The sequence below is a fragment of the Mastomys coucha genome, unplaced genomic scaffold, assembly GCF_008632895.1.
Source record: "Mastomys coucha isolate ucsf_1 unplaced genomic scaffold, UCSF_Mcou_1 pScaffold12, whole genome shotgun sequence".
Classification (NCBI taxonomy): domain Eukaryota; kingdom Metazoa; phylum Chordata; class Mammalia; order Rodentia; family Muridae; genus Mastomys; species Mastomys coucha.
In genome coordinates, this window is record NW_022196894.1 from 75,757,173 (window position 1) to 75,764,332 (window position 7,160).

The following is a 7,160-nucleotide window of genomic DNA, read 5'->3' on the forward strand; positions in this document are numbered from 1 at the left end:
AGATTAACTATGGAGCAGAGACTGAAGGAAGGGCAAGCCAGCCTAAATATAGCTATCTCCTGAGAGGGAAGATGGTCTTAATGAAGGATTAGCTAGATCAGATTGGTCTGTGTGTGTGTGTGTGTGTGTGTGTGTGTGTGTGTGTGTGTGTGTGTGAAGCATCATCGGAGTTAACCGAGGTAGGAAGACCCACCCTGAATGTGCGTAGAACCATTTCATGTGCTGAGCATTGAACTATGTAAGTGTGAAGAAAGCTCTTTGAGCAGAAGCAGCAAGCAAGCAAGCAAGAGATGTATGTTCATCCTGCTTTCTGCTGTGGATGTGGTTTTGATTTTCTGCCCTGACTTTCACACAATGGTGGACTGTAACCTAGAATTGCAAGCCACATAAGCATTTCCTGCCATATTTGCAATTGTATAGTTTAAGAAAAAAATGTTATGAAGAACAATCGGGATAGTGCATTCAACTTCTGAGAGCCTATAGGCTAAACAAAGTAGGTGCTGTGTTGTGTTGTGTGACTAACGACCAAAGGAACCTTGTCCTGAGCAGGTGTGACAGCTCCAATATTCTTACGGACTCAGACTTTCAGCTTTCTTTATAGGATGCTTTTGCATCTTCATCAGCACCTGTTGTCTTCTAAAATGTAATCATCCAAACATAAAGCATTTATGAAGGGAGGAATATAAGATAAAAGAAGATTCCCCGGTAGAGTTAAAGAGATTTCCAGAGAACCAGCAGTGCATGCTTACATCTTACTGTATGTCTACTACAGAAAGCAGAGTGAGAAAGGCAGTTACGGGTCTGGTAACAAGAAAACCTCAGATACTGGATTCAGTCATAAGCATTCAAGTTGATTTCCGAATTTCCCCTGCAACAAGCTTGCTCTTCTTTTCCCCCCTCCTTTCTCCCTTCCTTCCTTCCTTCCTTCCTTCCTTCCTTCCTTCCTTCCTTCCATCCTCTCTCTCTCTCTCTCTCTCTCTCTCTCTCTCTCTCTCTCTCTCTCTCTCTCTCTTTCTTTCTGGTTAACTCACACAAGTCATTCTGCCTCCCAAAACTTTAGCTGCAAGTGCAAATATGAAGTTGGGTCAGGTCTCCAGGACTTGAGTAGTGGAGGAGACAGACTTAATGTCACTAGGCCATTTAAGTTTACGTGCTGGCCACAAACAATTTGCTGAGGAGTTACTGGAAGCAAAGATGTGCTCAATTTAAACCAATGTAGGGCTTTCTGGAAGAGATCCCAAGAACCTAACCCTGAGGGAGGTGAGTGACATTCCAGCCTTGGGGAATATCACTAAGAAAGGGAAGGAGAGACAAATTACTGTAACTAGGAAATAGCAGTTTTCAGGGGGGGGGGTGGGGGAAGCAGGAGAGAAAGCATTAGGCAGAACTCCAAGTCCACGGAAAGCCTCACTGGGTTTAACCATGGAGTTCCCATGGTCATGCTAAATTTTAGCTATGCCATTCTAAGTGGTATGTGGAGGTGTCCAAGGAGGGCAAATTTAAAATTCCATCGGGGGGCATCCCTGCATCAGGTAAAGAAGGATGGAAACCTGATAGAGCATGAATAGTAAAGATAAGGATTGTAGAAAGATGAGGGAGGAGCAATTCACATGGAGAGATGAAGGCAATGGGGAGAGACAAGAGTTTATATTTCTGTTTTAGGAAACCAGGTGGAAGATGCACCTTGATTTGAAATTATAAATGTATGTATAGGAGGAGAAAGTGAGTTTGAGGCATCTGTAACATTACCTGGAAATAGTAGGCAATTATATAGACAAAGTTAAAGCTTGCGAGCAAGGTAAATGTTGGGTTCTTCAGAGAAACAGAACCAGTCAATTCCTGTCTTTATTTATCGTTCTATGTCTTCACCTTTCCCCTCGTCCAGTCTCAGGCGGATTTGTGCAGGATCCTAACAAGCACACACAATGAACTAATGGGGAGTGCGGAATTTGGTGTCATGACCAGAAGAGACATTAATCAGAGTATGGAGCTAAGGAAAAACTATGTAAGCTACAGAGGCCTCCGTGGCAGCAGCAATCCTCGCTCTGCCATTTTAGGTTTGAGCTTTCTGGAAATCAAAGCCAGCAGGAAGACCTATTGCTCCTTTGCAGAAAGGAGAACATTTCTCAGTTCCTTGGGGAAAACAGAACTTTGTCTTTAGTACAAAGTCCTGAAAAGTTTTTTCCCCCTAAGTATGATGCTCTATATATGAGGGCTATCATTCTTGACATCCTTCATACAGCATGTTGTCTTTAGATAATAGTCTCATATTCTTATATGTCAAAGGCTGTGATTATATGAGGATCTTCCTTTAATAAAATAAAACAATCTGTAGAACCAGTCAAAGGGAAAAATATACCCATTTTTTCTCCGTTTTGAGTTAAATCTATCTCCACTCTCAGGCCTCTCCCAGTCATTCAGTGCCCCATTCTGTACTCAATCCAGTCATGTATTTTTGTTTTGCCTTACTCTTTGTTAACTGTTACAATTCAACCAATAGCCATAGGAGTCGTGATCACCAACTCAGTTTTGAATTTGTTATGTTTTTAAATTTAGAACTCTTTCTTTAAAAATTGTCAGGGTTTCCTGAATGTTTGCAAGCTAATATAAATTGAGACTTTCTAAGATATGGAAATAACGTTCATTATTCTTGACCTTATTTGATCATGAAAGCCCCTACTCATGTACCTAGCACCTGCTGGGGAATGTTGCTTAAAGTTGTTCTTAGATAATGTCTTTATCAAAAGGGATACTGGAAGTCTAGTATAGAATTGGTGATGGCCAAAGATCTGTGATAATGAAAGCTATAAATTTCTGGTAGATCATCTTTGGTACTTCACCAAGTTAATGAAATTAGGTCAGGTATATGATCTATCTAGATTTCCTCAGGCCACACCATGAATTTATATTATTGTCTTAACTATGAACTGAAAGTGTTGCTTTTTATTTTCTTTTTAATATTAATCTTTGAGTTGTACCCGAATAAAGCAGCCAGTGAAAACGCTGTTGAGATAATAGAAAACATACTCAGTTCAAGCTTTCCATTAAAGAGAGTGCTACATAATAATCTTTGAGCAAGAAATATAATGTAGTCATGCTGGTCTAGGACAGTGTCAGTAGTAGATTCCTCTCTCAAGTCCATAACCTTTCTAGCTCCATGAAGCCAACTAGGTTTTTGGCACCAGGAATGCTTTCCCTCCTGTCACCTTAGCAATTAAAATCAAAGCGAAAGAGGCTATCAACCCGGAAGTGGGTGGGAGGGGTCAGAGGAAGGGTGACTGGGAGGGGGTGGAAAAGAATGGGAAAAGTGACATAATTCTGCTTCAATTAAAAACATTAAAAATGCTGGGCGCACGCCTTTAATCCCAGCACGTGGGAGGCAGAGGCAGGCGCATTTCTGAGTTCGAGGCCAGCCTGGTCTACAGAGTGAGTTCCAGGATAGCCAGGGCCACACAGAGAAACCCTGTCTTGAAAAACCAAAAATAAATAAATAAAAATACCCCCCCCCCAAAAAAAAAACATTAAAAACAACAACCAACCAAACAACCAAACAAAACCCAACTGCAGTGGGTCCCTGCACCTTGCCCGGACAGCACAATCGGGCTACTCCTAGTCTAGGGGCGCTGGTGAACCAGCCCTGAGGGCGAGAGTGCAGGAGTACTGGTCTGTTGTGAGGTTGGACTGGGGGTGGGAGGATGATGCCCTCCTTCTCTTGCCTTCTACAGTAGCCTGGAGAGCTGGCCCTGGGGTTGTGAGTGCAGGAGAGTTACCCCTGTTTCCTCATTGGCTGAACCACTCCAGAGAGCAAGGCTTGCACCTCGCCTGGGTAACCTAATGGAGGGGCCCTGATGGCAAAGGCACAAGTGAAAACAACCCCAAGGGTGTAAGAGGGAGAGAGCTGTCCCAGCCCCTCACAAGCTGCATCACTTGGAAGAGTGCCTCATGCCTTGATTGGACAGCACAGTGGAGCTGGCTTGGGAGGTATGGGTGCCGGGGTAATGGGTGAGCTGGCTCTGGGGTAAGATAGGAGACCTGACCCTGCCTCCTGCTGATGGTGGCATTGGGTGGCCTAGTCCTAGCTGCGCTGGAGAGCTCTCACCCTGGTGGTGCAGGTATGCGGGAGCTGCCAGCTCAGCTATCACCCAGGCTCAGATTCAGGGTTCCGAATTGTCCTGCCCCCACATCTATTATTGTCTGTGAATCGTTGGGATGAAAGGGCCACTCCTAGTGCTTTGAAGCCCCAGGATCTCTATGACTCAGGATAGCTGGGAGGAGTCCTGGTGAGGATCCAATATTGATGGTGTCACAGAAGTCACACAAGCCAGAGATCTTGAACCAGACCAATGGCTCAATCCAACGAACATAAACATTTGCAAGGGAAGATGTCTGGACAGAGGGATATACAGTGGGGCTCACTTTAACATACTGCAGCTTCCACGATGAGATGTTTCCTATACTTTTGTTTTTTGGTTGTTTGTGTTTTATTTGGGGTGGAGGTAGCAAGGGGATCGGGAAATAAGTGGGACTGGGGTGCATGGTGAAAAACTCAAAAAGAATCAATAAACAGCTAAAAAATTTTAAAAAGAATTATAAACAATGTGTAAAATGACTGCTCTCAAAAACACAAATTAATCTCAACAGAACACATTGTAAGTGTGTGAACACACATTTAATAGAGAAGACGATGAATAGTTGATTACCAGCATCAAGTGCCTCCTTATAAATTTTAGAAACAAAAGGGGCTCAAGGCCTTGAGATTAGATGGAGTAAAAAGATTTCTTTTTCTTTGTCTTTTTTTTTTTTTTTTTTTTTTTTTTTTTTTTTTTACATTTTAGTAACAAATATTTGCAGCCATCTGGTCTCTATTTTCTAGACAGGACAAAAAACAATTTCACAAATTTATCTTTGAAATGTCACTTCTTAATATTAGCGGCTGAACAATACTTTTTCTTATTATATTGAATACACTTAAATTTTCTGTAAAATAGAATTATAACATACTATTTTCTAGTTTTGTAGACATATTGTTACCAGAAAATAGAGTTCTGTCTGAAGATTAGATTATTTTGTTACTCTAAAATAAGAGAAAACGGAATCATGTTAACTCTTCAGTGGCTATAGCTCACCGTCTGTGAACAATTATCACTTTACTTCAGGATGAATTCTTATTCAGCTTCTGAAACCCAATAGAGTTTCCGTTTTCAAGAAAAAAAATTCTTAACGTCGTCTCACTAGTCCTTTACCACATAACAGTTTTCTCAGAATTGGAACCTTCCCTCCAGGAAGGAAGGCGAGCCCCTACCCTGCCCCGGGGCTCAGGAAGCTCATACTTCACAGATTTGACAAACCTGAAATTTACAAGAGATGAGACAGGGCCCTCCCTAAGATGATGCAAGCCAACTACAGCTGGAGGAGGAGACTCTGGCCAGCTGGGCTCTAGAGAGGACCCCTAAACTGCTGACTCGCCAACAGATAATTCAGAGTTTCTGGGTTGTGGCTTCTGTGAATCATCACCCATGGAGGGCGGGGCTTTTATGACATCACATAGCCTGGTTCTGAGTCATCCCTGCTTCTATAGCAACCCTTCACCCATGTTCCTGTTAGCGCCAATAACTCACTGCCTCAGCAAGAGGGACTTTGGTGCAAATGTTCCTTTTTTTTGTTGTTGTTGTTTTCATTTTGGGGTTGAGTAGACGTGTATAATGTCTCCTTAGGACACATCTCACACAACACCTTTACCAACCACATTGAACCTATGCCTATTTCTATTTGTTTATTATACTATGACTTTAAGGGATTTTTACCATATATATGTGTGTGTATATATATATATATATACATATATACGTATATATATATATACATATATATATATACGTATATATATATACATATATACATACATACATATATACATATACATACATATATATACATACATATATATATGTATACATACATATACATACATATATATACACACATATATATATACATACATATACATACATATACATACATATATATATACACATATATGTATACATATATATATGGGATGAAATCAAGGAAGTTTTGAACTATTTTATATCTGTATTTTGAAGCTAATCTTATACAATAATAGCAATCTGCACAGAGCACGCCACTGTTCTTGATTGCTGTGACTGGAAGCCTAGCTCTGTGAGCTCCAGTTCTGTTGCTGCAGAGAGCATGAATGTATCAGGACAGACAGACTGCTACAGATAACCCAGCCTCTTCTGGCTTCATGACACTTCCTTCATACATAATTCAGCCTTTGTGACTCGTCGTTATGATAAGAATAGGAGGTAGAAACTGGTCAAGATGGGAAAGGACCCTGTATTAGTCAGGGTTCTCCAGAGGAACAGGACTAGTAAAATTAATCTTTCTCTCCATAAAGAATGGAGACATATTAGAGTGACTTACTGTGGTCCAGCTAGTCCAAAAATGTCTGTCTCCCAATGGAAGTCCAACAACCCAGTAGTTGTTCAGTTCTCAGGGCTGGGTACTTCAGTTGATCTTTAGTAGATGTCAAAATCCTGAAGAAAGAGGCTTTAATGTCAGTTAAGGAAGGGACTAGCCAGAATGAGGAGAGCAAGCTGGCAAAGAGAAAAAGCTTTCTTCTATGTTCTCTATGCAGGCCACCACCAAAAGGTGTGGCCCAGTTTAAAGATGTATCATCCCGCCTCAAAAGATCTGGATAAAAGTGAGTCTTCCCACTCCAGGTGATTTAATTACAATTAAATTGTAATTACAATTAAATTACAATTATAAGAAAAATCCTCCACAGGTGTACCCAAATGGCTTGGGTTTTGGTTATTTCCAGATGTAGTCAAGTTGATAATCAAGAATAGCCACCACAGGCCCCACAACAGAGTTCCTGGGATGACCTTGCTGGAGATCAGGAACTACAGAGAACAGTCTGGCTCCTGTATGCTGTCCTCTCCTAAGGAGATCTTGTGCCTAGAGGCCACAGTGACTGACTGAAACAGAGAGGGTGGACTTGGACAATTCATGGTTGAGCAACTGGACTGACCAAATCTTTCCTCTTCCCATGTCTTACCCCACATTCTTCTAGAAGTCCTTTAAAAAAAGATCCAGACCCCCCCTCTCTCCCTCTCCCTCTCCCTCTCCCTTTCCCC